The sequence below is a fragment of the Pinus tabuliformis genome, chromosome 5_2 (assembly GCF_031772625.1).
Source record: "Pinus tabuliformis cultivar Carrire ecotype Pingquan chromosome 5_2, CPIR1, whole genome shotgun sequence".
In the NCBI taxonomy this organism is placed as follows: Eukaryota; Viridiplantae; Streptophyta; class Pinopsida; order Pinales; family Pinaceae; genus Pinus; species Pinus tabuliformis.
Window position 1 is genome coordinate 557498922 of NC_142306.1, and position 21031 is coordinate 557519952.

The 21031-nt window shown below is 44.4% G+C and overlaps 1 pseudogene; it reads left to right on the forward strand.

Annotated features, from left to right (window-relative positions):
* Positions 1-19066: 19066 nt before the first annotated feature.
* LOC149160181 (calcium-transporting ATPase, endoplasmic reticulum-type pseudogene) lies at positions 19067-20147 on the forward strand (annotated as a pseudogene).
* Positions 20148-21031: the final 884 nt, after the last annotated feature.

The window sequence follows — 21031 nt, forward strand, 5'->3', positions numbered from 1 at the left end:
CGCAGCTGTCACTTGGTCAGCTGGCACAAGTCCGCTAGGGGCTCAAGCCAACTTCTATGAGCTCTTAGAAGAAGCTTTTTAACTGATGGACGAAAGCTAACTCAAAGGAAGCTAATCTACTTGCGGAAAGAAACTGAAAGCCAAAAAGAAATGCAAACCCTAGCAAACCCTAATTCTACCAACTAGTCCTACTGATGCAAAAATGAGAATGCAAACTACGAGAAGAGATGCCATTAATTCTAGGAAGGTAAAATGCACGTGTCTAAGTTATCACTATCTGAAGAAAACATCTTTTTGTATTTTTGCTTAAGTTGTTGAAATTATCATGCATGTGCTTCTAACTAGTTTTCCACTATGCAGGGATGGATCAAGGGATGAAATGCTTTGGGAAAGGTTGGGATGGCTCGGAGAGGGTCTAAGGGATCCCTATCATCCTTGCAGAGAGTTTCACAAAGTCAGGATGCCATGCAACCGTGTTTATGAACTTCTATAGGAAGTCTGGAGGGGTTTCTACAGGATGTTCAAAGATTTCTACAGGATGTTTTGAAAAGAGGATTTTGGAGAATGGATGGAGGGAAAAAGATGGAGGAATGAGTATGGAGGTGAAATAGGGGTGTGAAGAGGTCTAGGGCTTGGTGGATGAGGCTAAGGAGCGATTGGATTTGTTCAAGGATGGATGAAGCGATGTTGCACAAGAAGATGAGAATCATGGCAAAGTAAGCGGATGAGGCAAATGTAAGGTAAGGGTTATAAGTGAAGGATGAAACAGGTAGGTTGGATGGAGTATGTGCAGGTAAGGAAGGATAACAGGTACTCTGCAAGTGGTTTTTCAAGCTGAACAAACAAAGACATGCAAGAAAACAAAGATCTAGTTATAAAACCTATGACCTAGTTACTTCACTCTAATCTGACCTAACAACAAAAGGAAATGAACAGAAGTTTATTTGCAGTGAAACCATGTGAAACAACTATGAAACTAAGTGATCATAAACCTAAGCATGCATCCAAACTGATATCAAGTTCCACGAACGAGATTCAAACACTAATGATTGCATGGTGAAGCAAAGAAAGTGGTTTTGTTTGGGACAGCATGGTTACTTCAACTCCAGCCCCTGATCCAATAAGGAAGAGGTGAAACCAAAAGCGTTTGCTGACCCATTTTTGGAGCTTTTTCCTGTTATTATCCTACCAATATATTCTAAACATAAACAGCTACTTTAACCATCAAAATAAATCTAAATAACGAAGCAAGATCTAAATCTAAATAGCAGATTTTATTTTAAGAACGCAGCAAACACATAAAGATAAACGAAGGAGGTACTGGGCGCTTGAGATGGGCCCAACCCCAAGAGCTACAGCCTCCCAAGAGAGATTTTGAGCTGGTGCAAAGCTGGATTCATCTTTATTGATCAAGAAATGAAAAGTTACATCAAAACTATCCACAAGAAGAACTTGCAAATGAGCTGAAAGCAAAGCTAATCTATTGCATCCAAATCGAACTATAAACTAGCTAACTATTGGCTACAAAATGACTAACCACTAGCTAACTATCTACTGGCTAACTAGCTAACATCCACTGGCTAACAAAATGACTAACTGGCTAACCAAAATGAGGCCCTAAGCCTTCTTATTTATACAATTTGAGGACCCAACAGTCCTCCTAAAATTTAGGGACTTGGCTGCCCAAGACTTGGAGTTAACAGCAGTCCTACTTGACTTGCTTGGCTGCCCTTGTGCTGATTGATTCGGTGGCCCTTGAACTCCGAGCTGATGGTGGAGAATTCTAGGTAAGGGCCCATAAATGAAGGGGACACCTTCCTACAAATCCTCTAGCTTGTTCTCCCACGAGTTTGGCTGCCAAGTGCTCATTAAGACCTTCAATTTTGTCTCCAAGTTGACAAAAAAGGCTACACAAAGCACCCATTAGACTTGTTGGCATAATGACTAATCAAATTCACTCTATTAACATAAAAATAATCAAAAACATGCAATAAACCAATGAGAATGGTGGATTAAGTCAACTTAGGAGGTTGAATGAGCCCAAATAATTGTCCATTTTTGGGGCTCATCAGCTGACCAAACTGGGAGTGAACAGTTGCTTCCACAAAATCTGTTTGGCTGCCTTCTAGATCCGGTTTTGGTGGCCTTTGGAGCTCGGAGTTGGGGGTGAAGATCCCAAGGGAGGCTATTTAATGCCATAGACAACCCCCCTACGAATCCTCAACCCAAGCTTGGCTGTCTCCTAGCCCTTGTCTGCTTGGTTTTGCTCCACATGTGTCAAAAAATCCTAAAATGAGCATGTGTTAGCCACCTAGGAATAGTGACTACCCTTATTCGTACAAATGACATAAACATACTAAAAAATGATGCAGAAGTTATGAAAAATGAAGGATTGAGCAAAGGTAGTTAGGCCAAATGAGCCCAAAATGTTACCAAATTTGGGGCTCATCATCACCCCCTGCTAAACTGATTGCTCATCCCTGAGCAACTAATCCAGCTCCTCGTCCTTCATCGCTTTCACTGCCACTCTCACATCCCAGGCTTCTGAAGTAGTATCCTCCTCACTGCCATGGAACCCAGCCTTCCTTTCCACCTCTTCCCACTGCTTATTCTCTTCTTTCTCTGTGCTGCCTTCCATCAATCCCTAAAGCAAAGGTGGACTTATCTTGAGACCAATCCAGCTGGCTTGGAGGTTCTGTATGGACTTCTTGTAGAGGGGCACCCGTACTAGAGCTTCCCTCATTCGAGTTGGAGTGTGATATTCCCTAATTTTGAGGCTGTGGGACAAGGTGTTCCACCGGCGGGTGCAAGGATGAACACAATTGTCCCCTAATAATCGCTCCATATCCTCGAAATGTGCTATGGCCTGAGCCTGCTGATCCATGTATTTCAATAAAGCCTGAGAGTCGGTTGCTAAGTGTTGGTGGGCTGATATCAATGTAGTGGGGTCCCCTGGCTCTGCTCTAATCAGCAGTGGTTCATGTAACTCTCGGTTCATGACCTCTTTGACCTCTGCTGCTCTCTTTTCTTCATGGTTCAACCATGAGGCAAATGCCATCAACTGTATATCTCCCACGATTGTGTTGGGATCCCATGAAGTCACATTAGGAAGGGCCAAATTATGGAGATAGAACTCCGATAGCTTGGCCTTGTCCTCTGTTGAACTGCTATTGCATAAATCTGTGAACTGCTGGGGGTCTTGGATTTGGGAGATACCCCTCTGTGCCAATGCATTAATTTGGAATTGCAGCCACTAGTCCCGTAGGTATAGGCCATAAGATTTGGCCAGTTGTCTACATTGTAGAGCATCCATGACCCAACTGGCCATGCAGGCCAGTTGTGCCTCTTTTTGTTGCAACTGCTGTTTGAGAGCTTGTATCTCGATTTTTGCTTGCAATTCCCTTTCCTGTAGAGTTTAGTTCCCCAAGACCAACTTGCAATCCTTCTTTTCCTTGAGGTTTTGCTGTAGTGTCCTTTGATGCTATGCCCCTTTCTTTCCTCTGTTCCTATAGCTGCAGTTTGAGTTTCTCATTCTCTTCCTGTAGGAATACCCGCTGGCAGTTTCCCACGTGTTTTGCCATAGCTAATTCTCTTCTTGCCTCCTTGAGTTTTTCTTCCAAGGGGCCTATATCTGCTACTCCTTTAGATTTAGCCATCCTCATCCATGTGTGGGTTCTCACTCTTTCTTCCTCCAACGCAAAGAAAAGCGGCACCGTGAATTTCTGTGGTATAATTTTTCCAGCCTCCAAAAAGTTATAATAAGAGCTCAAGCTTGGCTGGGGACTAGGTTCCGGAATATGATCTACCTCTTCTTCCCTCCGTGGCTCTCCTCCTTCTTCCATTGGTGGTGATGTGGCTGCCTCTCCCTCCATTCTTTCGGTCTCCTTGAGCCTGGCCAATGTTTCCGGTAGAACGGCCTCAACATCCTGTAGCGGGGTTTTTGAAGCCAACCTTTCCATTCTCTCCTTCCAAGCAGTTGTCTTCGGGCTCCCCCGCTCATAAGTGACTGATATTTTTGAGGGGGACCTCTACCTTGGCGAGGTAGGGGTGTCTTCTATGGTAATTGGGTCGTTGGATGGAGGTTGGGGCCTGCCTGTTTTGATTCTTACACTTCTCCTTGCTTTGAAATAAAGAGGGGTCTCCCTCTTTCGTTTTTCCTTTGGCTTGGGAGGGGTACTTAGGGTGGCCAGCACAATTGCTGCCTCCCTAGCAAGGATTTCGGTCGTCTTCCCCTCCTGTTTTCCTTTCTCAGGGCTTCCTGTAGAAAGCCCTGTAGCGGCTGATTTCTGGCTTCCTGTAGAAGCCGTTTTTAATTTTCCTGTAGACACAAATGGCACCGTTTTAGCCTGCTTGGCTGAGGGTGCTTTGTCTTTTGACTTTGCTGAGGCTGCCTTAGAGGTGCCTTCACTGACATGGACTTGTTCAGTCCTTTCCACCCTGCTCTATAATCTTTTCTCCTTGGGTGTTAATGTGGGTTTGTCATCCTCTGTTTTGGCAGCCTAGTGTTTCTCTTGTTTCCCCTTGTGCTCTTTCTTTGGTGCTTTGGCCATGGTTTCTTGGCCTTTCCCTTTCTTCTCTGTTTGAATTGGTTCCTTCTCTTCGCTGCTGGAGGAGGTGAGCTCCTCAGCCAAAATTTAGATGTCATCATCCTTAGTCAAATTTCGAAAGGCTTCCCAGGAGAGAGGGACGGTGTACATGTGGAGTGCATCCTCCACGAGGAGCTTAATGAGCCCATGATGGGCTACCTGGTTTGGCATTCCCTCTCTTAATTTGGTGGCACATTCAGTCATGGACTGCAGGACGAAGTAAGGAATGCTCAACTTGTTCTTTGAGGGTAGGTCCATTTGGTGCCTAAGTTCTGTGAGCAGCTGGAAATGGTATCCATACACGATGCTGAATCGCCCCTCGCACGTGATATACTTCATAATTTGGAGGCTGACCTCACTCCAGAGCAGCTGTAGGCTGGCTCTTCGAACTCCGTTCTTGTCCTATGAGAATTGCTCCTCCGGCAGAAAGAACTCCTTCTTAGCCTTCTGGCCCAACTTTCTTTCCTCCTTATCCCAAGGTACCCCCATTGGGAGATCAGTGACCCTGCTAATGAACTGTGGGGTGAGTCTAAGGGTCAAACCTCTGAAATTGACAACGGCCAGCGTTTTTGACTTTAGCTGCAAAGCTCGCAGGAATTCTTCTGCAACCTCATCATCATAACCTTGAAGTTTGTCACAGAATGACATCCACCGGGCACGAGAGAACAATGCTACCACCTCAGGGGTTTCCCGTAGCTTCTTTGAGTCTGTAGGCTCTTTCCTAATGAACCCACCCGACATGGTAAAAGCTTGCTGTGTTGGTCTAAGCGGGCTGGCGCGCAAAAACATGGTCCTTCTGGATTTCCTTAGACAGAGCACAGAGCTACGCCTCTATCATGCACACAGTTGATAAATTCACGACTGTCTACAGGTGAGCCTTGACAGTGGCTCAATCATGAACCAAACCCTGTAGAAAAACCCCGCATACACACTACGACGAAAATTCTCATGCAGAAGTAAGACGACGCTTGCAAATTCATGCACAGACTGTAATTCTACCCTTTTAGGACGTCTACTTCACCACCCTTCGAACCAATTGCATGGGAGGGCTATGTTCAGGCTTACCTCGTTCCAACTTGCCACCTTTGACGTGAAAAGTTTAATTTCCTCCGTAGCGGTGAGCTTCCTGTAGAAGTCGTGCACGGGTTCTGAAGAGCGTGTCAGTGGTTCTGGGCCTTTTGTGCAACCACCGGACATTTGAACAGGCCGAGGAGTCAGAGTAACAGTCTTCAGGAAATTTCGGATGCTTACTCGACTGCAAAGCGGTTGAGGATAAATGAGTGGAGTGCCATACGCGATCTAGCCGGTGGATTTGAATCCATGCGGAACTCGTGGCGCGGGGGTGAGTTGTCCCTTCCGACCCGTTGGACGACGTCACCTACTATCATTCCACTGTAAGTCTGCCTGACCGCCGAATCATTCCCTGCATATCTACCGCTACCATTTTCTGTTAGATCGCCGCTTCTCTTCGACTGGACGCTTCCCACGTGTCCATTTCCTGTCTTGTTTGACACAACCAACGCTTTTCGGATCAGACGAGACCATCGGACTGGTCGTGGTGGCCAGTTGAATGGCTACCCGACTTGCTCAACCCATTCATTTTCATACTCGCACACATTTTAGAGCATTGTTCATGTAATTTGACGAAACAGGGTGAGGCACTTACCTGTGTGGCCGTGACGTTATTTTCATGCTTCAGGACGAGGGTGACGGACCCGCTTGTTGCTGCTTCATGCATAGGCACGGGAGCTCCTTCTTGTCGACTGCTGCTGGTTACGAGACCGGTTGCCTGGCTGCGGATGGTGCATGTGCCAGCGTTATGAGTTGCAGGTGCCTTCATGGTGTATGCTCTAGCCGGATCAACTGCTACAGGATTCCTGTAGGATATCCTGTAGCCGTTTCTCCTCCTAGGGTGCATGCCGAAATGGTGGAATCACGGTCACGGTTGTAGGGTCCTCGAATTGCCTTGATAAGTAGCGCATTGGGCCTCTGCATACTTTATTCCATTTGAGAATTGTTTCTTCTGAGAATCCAACGTTCTGATTTGACTCTGTAGGTATTTCCATTGTATGGCAGCAGGGGTGGTAGAAGGAGGCGACAACAGTGGGTGATGGAGAAAAACATTGGTTGCATGCCTCCTGATTGGACTTCGGGCTTCACATTCTTCTACACAGTCGGTCCTGGGTCATCCAAAGATTCTACGGGAAGTTTCCTGTAGAAATACAGAACTTCCTGTAGAAAGTCCTGTAGCTTCCTGTAGAAGGCTAAACTGTGACCAAATCGTGCCCAGACCTTGGAAGAGATGGGTGTTTCTGGAGGGAGTGCTGGTGAGGTCACCTGGTAGCGTGGTAGGGACCCTTGTCCTTGAGTTGAGAGACCTCCTTTTCTGCATGGAATACCTGCAACCTGCATGAATTGTCAAATCTTGAGCCTGTTTTCCTGTTTCTGCTTCCTTCTTTTCTGTTTTCTTTTTCTTTGTTTGTTTTTTCTTTCTTTTTTTTTGGAAGACAGCAGGGGCGCCTCAGTGAGGTTTTCACCCCTACCATCTGCCTTGAGCGCCTCAGAGAGGTTTTCACCCAAGGGTCTTTTTTATTCAAAAATTTTCAGAAAGACAACAGGGGCGCCTCAATGAGGTTTTCACCCCTACCATCTGCCTTGGGAGCCTCAGAAAGGTTTTCAACCAAGGATCCTTTTTTTTTTTTTTGATGCTCAGGGTATGCCCAAAACAGAGGCAGAACCCTTCTCTATGACCAGCACTGATTTTTCCACAGTTTTGATGAATTCTTGCCTCGAAAGAGGTTTCCTGTAGATCTTTAGTCGATGCCCATTGACGAGCATGGGGATGGCCTCCTCATCAATGGTCTGAATAAGAACAGACCCATTGTCATTACACTTCTCCACTGCATATGGTCCCAGCCATCTTGTCCTCAGCTTTCCCTTAAAATCCTTATGTCTGGAATCGTACAGCAGCGCCCAATCTCCCAGCTGGAATTGCTTGTCATTGAGGTGTCGGTCATGCCATACCTTCCTCTGAAGTTGAACCACTTCTGAGTGGAGAAGGGCCTGCATTCGGTGATCGTCTAACCGATTCAGCTGCAATAACCTTTCTTGAATGGAGTTCGGATTTTCCACAGTGTTCATGATTTTAGGTCGACGTTTCGAGTCTGAAACTAGACTCATCATTAGGACAAAAAGTGAGGAGAAAAGAAGGGAATGGTGAGTCTAGTTTCCTGATGATGAGTCTAGTTTCAGACTCGAAACGTCGACCTAAAATCATGAACACTGTGGAAAATCCGAACTCCATTCAAAAATCACACCACAGTAATCTACAAACCAGAATAACCTTTCTTGCTGGGCATGGCTGAGATCTAGGTCCAGCTGAGCTGCCATCCTTAATGTGTTGTATTCGAACTCAATTGACAACAAAGCTCTCTTCTCATAGACCAGCTCATAAGCTGTGAAGCAAGTTGTGGTCTTCCAAGTGGTGTTGTAAGCCCAAGTGGCCTCAACCAGGCGATCTTCCCAATCTTTCCTACTTCTGCTCACCACCTTAGTCAAGATCCCTTCTAATGCTCTATTGGTGACTTCCACCTGCCCATTTGCTTGAGGATGATAGGGGGTGGAAGTCCTATGCTTGATCTTGTGATGAGCGAGTAGGTCTTCAATTAAGTTGGAGGTGAACTGGCTTCCTTGATCGGTGACTAGCTCTCTTGGGTAGCCAAATTTGTAGAAGATGTTTTCTCTTAAAAACTCAGCCACATTTTCTTCTGTCACTGCTTTGATTGCCTTGGTTTCTGCCCACTTTGTCAGATAGTCTGTGCACACAATGATGTAAGACCTTTGCCTTGAAGGAGGATTGATAGGACCCACAAAATCCATACCCCACTTCTCAAATGGCTCAAGAGTCACTTGAGGTTAGAGAGGCATTTCGTCCCTTGGAGTCGGTTTCCCCATCCTTTGGCATCGGTCACATTGGCTGATATATCTTCTGACATCTTGATGAAGCGTGGGCCAATAGTAACTTGCCTGTAGAATTTTGAAGGCAGTTCTTTTGGCTGCAAAATTTCCTCCACAAGACCCGTCATGACAGGTTAGGAGGATGTAAAAGACTTCCTCCTCCCTTACACAATGCCTTAAGATCTGATCGGGGCCAAGCTTGAACAGGTTGCCCCCGATCCAAGTGAATGAGGCACTCTTCTTTACGATTCTGCTCTTCTCTTTTGAGGATAGGTGCGGAGGGAACTGTGCTGAGACAAGGTAGTTTTCTATATCAGCAAACCATGGAGAGAGTACTGAGATAGCAAACAGATGTTCATCTGGCATCTGGTCATCCACTGTTCCATCCTCACCTGCAGGTAAATCCAATCTAGACAAGAAGTCAACAACAACATTTTCTTTACCTGGTTTGTCAACGATAGTCAAATCAAACTGCTGCAACAAAAGTAACCATCTAATAATACGAGCATTCACATCCGGTTTATTCATTAAATATCTAATTGCAGCATGATCAGTATGTACAAATGTTTGATAGCCAGTGATGTAGTGTCGGAACTTGTTCAGGGCATGGACCACGGCCAAGAATTCTTTCTCAGTTACAGTATAATTCAGTTCTGCCTTGGATAAGTTTTTGCTGACAAAGTATATGGCGTATGGAAGTTTTTGTTCAACTTGTCCTAAGGCTGCCCCTATGGCTTTGTTCGAGGCATCAGTGTGGATGTGGAAAGGTAGGGCCCAATTTGTACCTCTCAAGATTGGGGCAGACACCAACTTATCCTTTAATTCATCCAGAGCCCTCTGACAATCGTCAGTACATTTAAACTCAACATCTTTTGCTAAGAGGCCAAACAATGGTGAGGCTAGCTTGCTGAAGTCTTTAATGAATCTTCTATAATATCCTACCAAGCCTAAGAAACTTCGAACATCTCTTACCTTCTGAGGGGGTGGAACCTTTCTGATGAGAGCAATTTTGTTAGGATCCACCTGTAACCCTTGGCGAGAAATGGTATGTCCTAGCACGGTCCCTTCAGTCATCAAGAACTCACATTTTTCAGGACTAAGGGACAGGTTCATCTCAATGCACTTGGTTAGGACTTTTCCCAGATTGGACAATGCTTCCTGGAAGTTGGACCCATAAGGAGTGAAGTCATCCATATAGATCTCCACCGAATCATGGACCAGCTCAGAAAATATGCTCAAGACGGCTCTCTGGAAGGTGGCAAGAGCATTGCATAGCCCAAAGGGAAGAACTCGGTAAGCAAAGGTACCCCAAGGACAAGTGAAGGTGGTCTTATCTTGGTCTTCCGGGCTGATTTGGATCTGATTATACCCGCTAAACCCATCCAGGAAAGAGAAAAACTTCTTCCCTGCCAGTCCATCCAACACTTGATCTATGAAGGGTAGAGGAAAGTGGTCTTTCTTGGTGGCTTTGTTCAGTTCTCGGTAGTCCACACAGATTCTCCACTTCCCATTTTTCTTGGGAACCAACACCAGAGGGGACACCCACTCGCTATCCGAGATGGGGTAGATGAATCCTGCATCCAACAGTTTTTGCAATTCTTCTTTGACAATGTCCTTAAGGGCTGGATTCATTCTCCTTTGAGGTTGCCTGACCGGTTTACAATCTTCTTTGATGTAGATGTGATGGGTACAGACCGAAGGATGGACTCCTTTCATCTCCTTATAGCTCCAAGCAAAAGCATCTAGATGACTGGCCAACAGACTGCACAACTCCTTTTCCTGGGAAGGAGATAGGGAGGAGCTGATCTTTAACGTTCTCTCGGGGCCAAACTCCACATTTTTAACTCTGGGAGTGATTGGATTGGTCACACAAAGGTCCACTAAGGTGCTGACTTGGGTATCCTCCACCAATTTCCCTAAGGAAAATGCACTGGGAGGTGGATTCTGAATCAAGGTCTCAATCAAATCATCCTCGGTTTGAGGACCTCCCCTGGTGGCTCCCAGGGTGCACATGGATGCGGAGTACACCTCATCCTCTTCTCCTTCTTCCAACCAAAGTGGTAAGTCATGCTCTAATAGAGGTTGGGCAGGAGGGTATAGGACTAGCTGCTTGGACATAGGACCATTTTTGATGGTCATGTTTCTTGCTCGGCAGCTTATGTAAGCATCCGCAGTGGCTAACCAAGGCCTTCCCAAAATAAGGGGGTATCCAGTAAGCTTTTCCTTTGGTTGAAGAACCAAGAAGTCCGCAGGGTACTCCCAAGAGTCAACAGAGACCAAGACATCCTCCAAAATCCCTTCGGGAGTCACGGTGGAGTGATCTGCTAGCTGCAGGACTGTCGAGGTCTTTCTTAAGTAACCCTGAAGGTTGAGTTTGAGCATGGTGTCCCTGGTCATCACATTAATGGCAGCCCCTAAATCAATCAAAGTGTGGGGTATGATGGTGCCATTGATGTGGACATCAACTACAGGACTCCCAGGATCCAGATACTTTGGACAGATAACTTGCCCCAACATAAGATCGGACGGTTGTCCTATGACATTGATGGTTGAGGCATCTCTTTTTCGCCTACCTGGGTGCCTAAAACACTTTTCCTTAACCAATTTGTTGTATATCAGTACATCTTTGATGGCTTGGAGAAGTGGTATTTTCACACACAACTACTTGAGTTCTCCCAGAAGCTCATTCTCTTCTGGGTTGGGTTGTGTGGTTGTTGCTAGTCTCTCAGGAAAGGGTGGAATGGCTTTTGGTTCACTTTCATGTTTGTCTTCCTCGTCCTCTGGGGGAGGAGGTTGGCGATCCGGAAGAGTCTTTCCTGATCACAAGTTGATCTCCTCGATCTCCACAGCATAGGTAGGGCATGTTGTTTCCCCAGTATATACCTGCTGGGCCTGTCGGTTGTTGGGGTTCGGGTTCGGTTGAGTAGGCATCTGGGGTTGTCTTGGAGGAGCAGGAGGTAATGGTTGTGGCTGAGCTGGTTGTGGAGGAAAAATGGCAGGAGGAGTGTTGTACCGGGGCCTCCACCCCGGTTGAGGTGCATTCCACTGAGGCTGTGGCTGGACATGTGGGTGAAACGAATGAGTAGTGGGCTAAGTATGGTATTGAGGTGGGTAAGACCATGGAGGAGGCACAGACCAGGAAGGATGAGCAGGGGGACCCCAGGAAGGCATAGGAGCATATTGGTTGGGGCTATAATAAGCTTGGGATGTCCCTTGCATCCCCTGTTGGTAAGGCCTAGGTCCATGTGGCCTCCTTTGGTTGAGGAAGTAGAGAGGTTCAGTGGGTGCCTCCGTTCCTTGGTACATGGCTTTAAGCTTAGGTAAGGTTGGGCATTGGTTTGTGGGGTGGTCCTCCTCACAAACGAAACATACCTCTACTGAATGTAATGGGCACTCGTTCTTAGGGTGATTTCTTGTAAACCTGGGGCAAAAGATGGCCAAAACCCTCTCAGCTTCCTCTTTCTTTTGCTGGATTCAGAATGTATCAAGTTGCATGGAAATGGTCTACCTCACCTCACTTTTGAGGTCCTCCAGCTGATTTGCAAACTCATGCTTGGAGAAAGTAGTACTAGCTGAAAGGGGGTTTCCTCTACCTCTTTTCCGGGCTGCCCTAGAGTGGTTTCTGAACATAGTCTTTATGTCCTCATAAGGTAGTTGGTAAATATCTCCTCCAGCTAGCATGTGAAGGGTATCTAGAAGGTCTTCAGGGACTCCTCAGAGCAGGACCAACTTGAGAGATTCAGGGTCAAGTGTGCACCTGGCCCGTTTATAGCTAAGTTGTAACCTTTCCTCATAATCCTCTAAAGACTCATCGTTTCCCATGGTCATCCGAAAGATTTCTCCCTTAGCTTCCTTGGACCTACAGTAGTCCCGGTACTTGGTATTGAAAGCTTGCTGCATCTGAGCCCAAGTGGTGATACTATTCCTAGGTAAGCCCATGAACCAGCGTAATGCCGCGTCCTTGAGAGTAGAGGGAAAGATTTTCAGTTTTTGCTCATCTTCGGTATAGTCATAGGTTTGAAAAAGGACAACAAACTCGAACAGGAAGGTATCAGGGTCTTCAGTAGTCAGTCCATGGAAGTGAGGTAAAGCGGAGGGGCTTATGTTTTTCATTTTCATGTCTCCATTGGTCTCTCGGATGGGAAAGGCACCTTCTATTCTCTCATCTTCTCTTCTATTGTCAGCCATGGCTTCAGATGGAGTGTTCTCTAACTCTTCTTATGTTATAGGATCTTCGTATATCACAGGAGGCTCGCCTATAGGTTCTTTTGGATCACTGTCACCAAAGAAGAGAGAAGGGTGACTCAGTGAACTGGTGGGGGTGTTGGGTAAGAATTTGTGATGAGCCCCAAAAATGGACAAATATTTGGGCTCATTCAACCTCCTAATTTGGCTTAGTCCACCATTTTCATTTGTTTATTGCATGTTTTTTATTATTTTTATGTTAATAGAGTGAATTTGGTTAGTCATTATGCCAACAAGTCTAATGGGTGCTTTGTGTAGCCTTTTTGGTCAACTTGGAGACAAAATTGAAGGTCTTAATGAGCACTTGGCAGCCAAATTCGTGGGAGAACAAGCTAGAGGATTTGTAGGAAGGTGCCCCCCTCATTTATGGGCCCTTAACTCGAATTCTCCACCATCATCTCGGAGTTCAAAGGCCACCAAATCAATGAGCACAAGGGCAACCAAGCAAGTCAAGTAGGACTGCTGTTAACTACAAGTCTTGGGCAGCCAAGTCCCTAAATTTAAGGAGGACTGTTGGGTCCTCAAATTGTATAAATAAGAAGGCTTAGGGCCTCATTTTAGTTAGCTAGTGGTTAGTCATTTTTGTAGCCAGTTAGTCATTTTGTTTTAGCCATTAGTTAGCTAGTTTGTAGTTTGATTTTTATGCAATAGATTAGTTTTTCTTTCAGCTCTTTCTCAAGCTCTCCTTGTGGACAGTTTTGATGTAACTCTTCATTCTTGATTAATAAAGATGAATCCAGCTTTGCACCAGCTCTAAATCTCTCTTGGGAGGCTGTAGCTCTTGGGGTTGGGCCCATCTCAAGCGCCCAGTACCTCCCTTGTTTATATTTATGTGTTTGTTGCATTCTTAGAGTAAAATCTGCTATTTAGACTTAAAACTTGTTGTGTTATTTAGGTTGATTTTGATGATTAAAAAGGTTCTTCATGTTCAGATTTACTTGATATGTTAATCACAGGGAATATATTCAGAAAAAGGCTACCAAGTACTTTGGATCTCACCTCCCCTTCAGTGGAATCATGAGTTGGGACCAATGTAACCTTGCTGCCCACAAAAACGCATTCTTTGCTTCACCATGCAATTAGTAGTGTTGGATTTTTAGTGGTCGAACTTGATATCAGTTTTGATTGCATGCTTCAGTTTATGATTGCTTAGTTGTAGAGTCATTTCACGTATTTCATTTCGAATAAACTTCTATCCATTTCCTTTTGCTGTTAGGTCCGATTAGATTAAAGTAACTAGGTCATAGGTTTTATATGTGTGTGTTCGTTCAGTTTGGAAAACCACTTGCAGAGTACCTATTACCCTTCCTTACCTGCACATACCCCATCCAACCGACCTGTTTCATCCTTCACTCAAAACCCTTACCTTGCATTTACCTCATTCGCTTACTTTGCCATGATTCTCATCTTTTTGTGCAACATTACTTCAGTCCTCTTGGAACAAGTCCAGCCATCCACACCTTCTCCTCAACTCCATCCTCCAAGTCCTAGACCTCTTCACACCCCTATTTCACCCCCATACTCATTCCATCATCTTTTTCCCTCCATCCATGCTCCAAAATCCTCTTTTCAGAACATCCTGTAGAAATCTCTGAACATCCTGTAGAAACCCCTGCAGACATCCTGTAGAAGCCTGCAAACTCGGTTGCTGAGCATCTGAACGTGTGGAACTTCTGTGGGATGATGTTAGAGATCCCCTGGAACCTCTCCTAGCCCCCCTGACCTTTCCCAAGCTTTCCTTCCCTTCGCACCACCTCTGCACAACCAAACCCTAATAAGAAACAAAATCATCATCACTCCAACCATTTAAGCAAAAATACAAAAGCATGTTCTTTTCAATAGAAGTAGTTTAAGTTCATGCATTTCACATCATTAGAAGTAATGGCATCATTTCCAGACACTTGCACTCCCACCATTGCATCATAGAGGTTAAGCTAGTCAGATTAGGGTTTACTAGGGTTTCCATGTTTTGGTTGGCTTTCAGTTCGTTTTTGCAAAGTAGATTAATTTCCTTTGAGATAGCCTTCGTCCATCATTTAGAAAGCTTCTTCTGAGAACATATAGAAGTTGGCTTGAGCCCTAGCGGACTTGTGCCAGCTGACCAAGTGACAACTGCGACAAGAGCTAGTACTTGTGCATACAGCACCGTCGCTTCCAAGTTTCTACGAACTACCGGGTTGATAAAATTAGAGATTGGAAGCTCCAGGAGTTGTAGCATTATTGGTACAATACTGGAGCCCACCATCTTTTTGGCGTCGTTTCCGGGGAAGCGTCAGAGTATTGGTGATTGTCGCTTTTCTTCTATTTTCCACTACAATATTCTTCTAAGTAGTTTATTTCGTTTCCATTATGCAATTTCATTTCTGCAAGCGTAGATTAGCATTTCAATTCCGCAAGCGTAGACTAGCATTTCATTCCTGCAATTTCATTTGAGCAAAATAGATTAGTCTTTTCCTGCTTTCATTTCAATTCCGCATGTTCATTTTAGCGAGATAGTTAGTTGTAGTTCAATTTATTTCAGTTTTGCAAGCAGAAGTAGAAAAAAGCAAAAATCAAGCAAAAATATTTCATTTCATGCCTTGTAGGAGTAGAGATAAGTTAGAAAAATGATTGCAAAACACCCCCACTGCTTCACACAACCTTCTCTCTTCTTCGATGGTTGTGATTGAAGAACCCCTGGGTGGACATCAAGACATATTTGAAGAACCTCTAGGGGAGAAGAAGAAGAAAACATTCCTCTGGAGCAAATGGCTACAAGCAGAGATGTTGGGAGCAACATCTTGTCCAAACATGAATTTGAAAATCAGATCAAAGATTTCAAGAGTGATATGAGGCAGTTTCTTGCCATGCAACTGGATACCTTTCAGATCCAAAAGAAGCAAGAGGAGGCCAAGAGGGCTTTGGTCATCTTTTGTCCTAGGTGCACTAGAAAGCATCCTAGGAACGAATGTCCAATGCACTCCCTAGAAGTGTGTTTCATCTGTGAAGAATCCCATCCTACAGATCAGTGCCCTTCCTTGCCCAGAATCAGAGCTGCATATCAAAGAGCCAAGGGAGCCACTGAATCACTCTATTATATGAACCAAAGTTGGCCGCATGAACCTAGATCTTATCAGCAAGAACTGCAAGGGACACCTGAGACCTACTATGACTCCTACCAAGCCACTTTCATGCCTTCTTAGGGTCCCCTTGCTCATCCTTCCTGGTTCACACCTCCTCCCCGTTCCTTCACAGATCCATATTATACCCAACCAGTTGCTCATTCATTTCACTCTTATGCTCAGCCACAGCCTCAGTGGAATGCACCTTATCAGGAGTGGAGGCCCCAATACAACTCTCATCCCGCTCATTTTCCTCCACCACCTGCTCATCCATAACCATCGCCTCCTCCTCCACCAAGGCAACCCCAAATGCCTACCCAACCACAATGCCATCCATCTCCATCTCAATTTCACACTTCCACTCAGCTACCCATACCACCATTTCCAAATCCACACATTGGAGTAGCTCAACCCAATTTCAAAGATGAGGCACAACATGTGCAAATGACTCCTCTTGAGCTCAACGATGTTCACCAAAGCTCAGGAAAAGCATTGCAAAAGAGAGAATCTATTGACAACATTGAAGGACCAAAGGCAAAATAAGATTCAAAAGAGGAGATCAAAGAATCATGGGCTGCACTTGATGAAGAGAAGAGATCAGAATCAGAGATAAAGAAAGATCCTTCATGGTTATCATCAAATCCTCCATGTACTCAAGAGAAAGATCAGCAAAAAGAGGAAGATGGGACGGTCATGACAGAAGGTGACATGAAGAATGATCCAGATCAACAAAAGGACCAAGGATATCAAAGCTATATTGAGACATGGTTCCAAACAGTCACTAAGTTGCAGCAGTACTCTCTTCCTCAGCTATGTTTGATCCATTCAAAGTCAGATCGTTTTGTCTCTGAAATCTGGATCGTTGTCCAAGCATGCATTTCGAGCCTTCAAATCATTTTTTCTCTAATCTCGATGTGCACATGGCTCCATTGGAAGTATTCTTATACTTGAAAATGATTTTGTTTTTCAAGTAGGGTAGGGTAGAAGAAAAAAAAAAATGAAAATAAGAGAAAAATAAAAATCTAAGGTGAAAACCTCCTTGGAGGCGCCTTAGATTGGCTCATTGATTGAAAACCTCCATGAGGCGATCAATGGGTTGAAAAAAAAAGAGAAAAGAGAATAAGATCTTTGGGTGAAAACCTCCCTTGGAGGCGCCCAAGGCAGGCAATTAGGGTGAAAACCTCCATGAGGCGCCCTAGTTGTTTTTCAAAAAAAAAAAAAAAGAGAAAAAAGAAAAAGAAAAATAAAGCTAATCTCCATTGAATAAGTTCATGTTGCAGCAATGACATTGCAGGTTAAAGAAGGACGTTTCATGACAGGAGGAGCACTCAAATCAAGGTCAAAGGACTCTTTCTTGTGCCTTCTACAGGAAGCTCTGTATTTCTACAGGAAACATCCTGTAGAACCTTTGGACGAGCCAAATCCAATTTCAAAAGTGAATCTAATGGTGGGAATCTATTGATTAGGCCTACAAGCACTTGTGTGTCCATCCCTTGCCTTCATCCATCATTTTTTCACCTCCTTGTGCTTCTCATTGTGCTTCTACAGGAACTTCCTGTAGAAATTGTGGGAAACTAGGCATGCATTTCAAAAAGTGGTTTGGCGAACATGGTAGCTTCCTCAAGGGTTCAGAAGTCCTCATGCAGTCTTCCAACTCCTCCTCCATCATCTCTATACCTGCATCACAACCAAAATTCATTTTGTCATCCCATGCAACCAAAATGCAAAGTGCCTTGAAGCAAAAACACATAGAGCAGAATTTGTTTTTGCCATAACTTGAAAACCATGCATCCATTTGACAAACCGTTTTATGGGGAATTGTACAAGGTTGATGACAACATGCCTGAGCAGTTTCATGCAATTCTGGTGCACGGTTTCCAAGAAATCAGCCTCCATCACCATCAACCATTTTTGCATTTTCTCCATATCCGGGCATCCGTTTTAAAACCTGTTTCATGGGGAGATGCACATGGGTGATAGTAGCCTACCCAAGCAGTTTCAACCGATTCCGATGCACGGTTCCGAGAAATTGACCTTTGAAATCTTCAGCCATTTTCCATTTTCTCGAAATTCGTGCATCCATTGATCACGAATTTGCTATGGGAGATGCATAATGATGGTGGGAACATGCTCACCGAGTTTTAGATCAATCCGATCTACCGTTTGGGAGAAATGGCAAAAAGAAGTTCTGGTTTTGTGACCATGCAGCAGCAGCAGCTTGAACGGGCAGAGTTGAACGTGGAAACGATTGCATGCAGCTCAGATCTGGCCAGAGGACACCTGCACAAGGAAAAGCAATCAAGGATTAGCATCCAAGCCACATGCAATCAGAAAAACTAAGCATGCAGCAGCAAAATCAGAGCAGGCAGCAGCAAAAAGCTCACGGCAGCCATTCAACTTCGAGGTATGTGACAAACTCATTCTTCTATTGCATAAATTTAATTCGAAAACTGCATGAATTAATGGGATGGTGGAATTAAGCCACGAATGGAATAAGTTTAACCCGACATCCAACTCTCTAGCACTCCAAAAAAATCACGTAGCATGCATGGATGAGATTCACGTGGAAGTTGAAAAGTACCGACAATGGTAGATGTGTTGAACTCCAGTGCAGCGGATCAAGAAGAGAACATACAGTTCATAAGTAGAACATGCAGTTCACGATAGATTAACTGTCTGCATGGCCAACACATGTCTCTGCCACCTCACTCCAAAAATCACGCAAAAATCTAAGTGCTCAGCTGAAACTCACGAACTGCAGGTCATCTGCCCTTGCCACATCGTCAACTGAAGTTTTCACAATCTATTAACTTTTCATCCTCCACCAATCTTTCTCGGCCATTTTTTAGAACCCTTCGGCTTATCGGCATTCTACAGGGAGCACTGTTTCGTTCTACAGGAAATGAGAGCCGCCTACATGAAGGCGTCTACAGGAAAGGCAGAGAACAACTCTGCGGAAGGAAAACCCGAGATTTTTGTCAAAATTCAAGCTTGAAATGAGAAAAGTAGTTAAAGCTCATGTCCAAGGTTACTAGGGTTCTTAAAAGTGTTGATTTCAGAGTTTTTAAACGCATTATAGATCTGTTAATGATGGAGCAATCTGTTTGAATTCAGAATCTGATCAAAAGAACATATCTAGCCACCCTGTGTGACTGTGAGTTGCAGTCAAAAGCATGCATGGTGTTTGCAGGAACTACAGTTACCAATGGCTGCTGCAAATGCATTGTTGTGAGCACTGGCATGTTTACAAAAATAGGTAAAATTCAGGCACAAATTCAGGAAGCTTCAATGGAATGTCATGATCCCCCTTTGAAAGGAAGTTAGATGAATTTGGTGAAAGACTGACAACAGTGATTGGTGCCATTTGTATTCTTTTCTGGATCATGAACTACAAATATTTTCTTTCATGGGAAGTCATAGATGGGTGGCTAAAACAATATCAGGTTTTCCTTTGAGAAATGTACGTACTACTTTAAGATTGTTGTTGCTCTGGCAGTTGTTACTATACCAGAGGGATTGCCTGCTGTGATTACTACATGTTTGGCTCTTGGCACTCGTAAGATGGCACAAAAGAATGCTATTGTGCGTAAGTTACCGAGCGTGGAGACTATGGGTTGCACCACAGTGATTTGCTCTGATAAGACAGGTACCAATCAGATGTCTGTCAGTGAGTTTATAGTCATAGGGCACAGTGCTGGTTCACTTAGAGAGTTTACTGTTGAAGGAACAACATATAATCCCGAGGATGGAAAATATTGGATTGGCCTACACATAATATGGGGGAAGATTTAGAAACTCTGGCAGAAGTGCTGCAGTTTGCAATGATGCAGGGATATCTTGTCAAGGTCACCAGTTCCATGCTACTGGTATTCCCACTGAGGCAGCCTTGAAGGTATTGTTTGAAAAAATGGGAGTTCCAGACCCAATGGTAGGTGATACAAGTGCCATTCTCAACAGTGGCACAGTGCAATTGGGCAATTATTATTGGTGGATACAAAGATCAAAGAGGCTGGCTTTATTGGAGTTTGATTGTGATCGAAAACCCATGGGTGTTATTGTCATGGAACCAATGGGACAAAATCGTCTGCTAGTAAAAGGCGCCATGGAAAATTTGCTTGAAAGGAGTGCTTTTCAACAACTTGCAGATGGATCAGTTGTTGAATTAGATGATGCATCAAGGGAATTACTCTTGAGCAAGTTTCATCAAATGAGTTCAAAGGCTTTGTGTTGTTTGGGCATTTCTACAGGAAGTTCATAGAAAGGGCAGCAGAAGGAGAAATTGGTCGATATTTTAGCTAAGGAGGCAGCACCTGTTTTGGCCACCCTAAGCACATCCATCCCCTCCATGAACACTCATTTTTTCAGGGTTCGGGCACAATTTAGTCATGGTTCAACCTTCTACAGGAAGCTACAGGACTTTCTACAGGAAGTTCTGTATTTTTACCAGAAACATCCTGTAGAAGCCTTTGGGCAGGCCAGAATCAAGTATGGAGAGGGATTTGAAGCTTGAAGTATTTTGAGGAGGCATGAAACCACTCTTCTCTTCCATTCTCCATGGGTTTTATCTCCTTTCACCACCATCTCAACCATCATATTAAATACACTTACACAATCATACCAGGGCTGAGAATTCTCTACGAAAAGGAGCAGACAGTGGGAAGAGCAGAAAGGGGGAGAAGATGAAGGCTACCACAGCAAAGCTGAAAGGAGAAGGCACCCTCAGCCAAGCAGGCCAAAACAGTGAAGACTGTTTCTACAGGAAGACAGAGGACTGTTTCTACAGGAAGCCAGCGAACTGTTTCTACAGGAAAGTTTGAAAAGAGGGAAGCCAAAGGCGAAATCGGCTGAGATGCCAGCCAAGGAAGCCACCAGGGCCATCAAAGACGAGGGGAGAGATTTGTTTGCTTAGAGGATGAGCAACACTTTCAGTAGGGGGATGATGATGAGCCCCAAAAATGGACAAATATTTGGGCTCATTCAACCTCCTAATTTGGCTTAGTCCACCATTTTCATTTGTTTATTGCATGTTTTTTATTATTTTTATGTTAATAGAGTGAATTTGGTTAGTCATTATGCCAACAAGTCTAATGGGTGCTTTGTGTAGCCTTTTTGGTCAACTTGGAGACAAAATTGAAGGTCTTA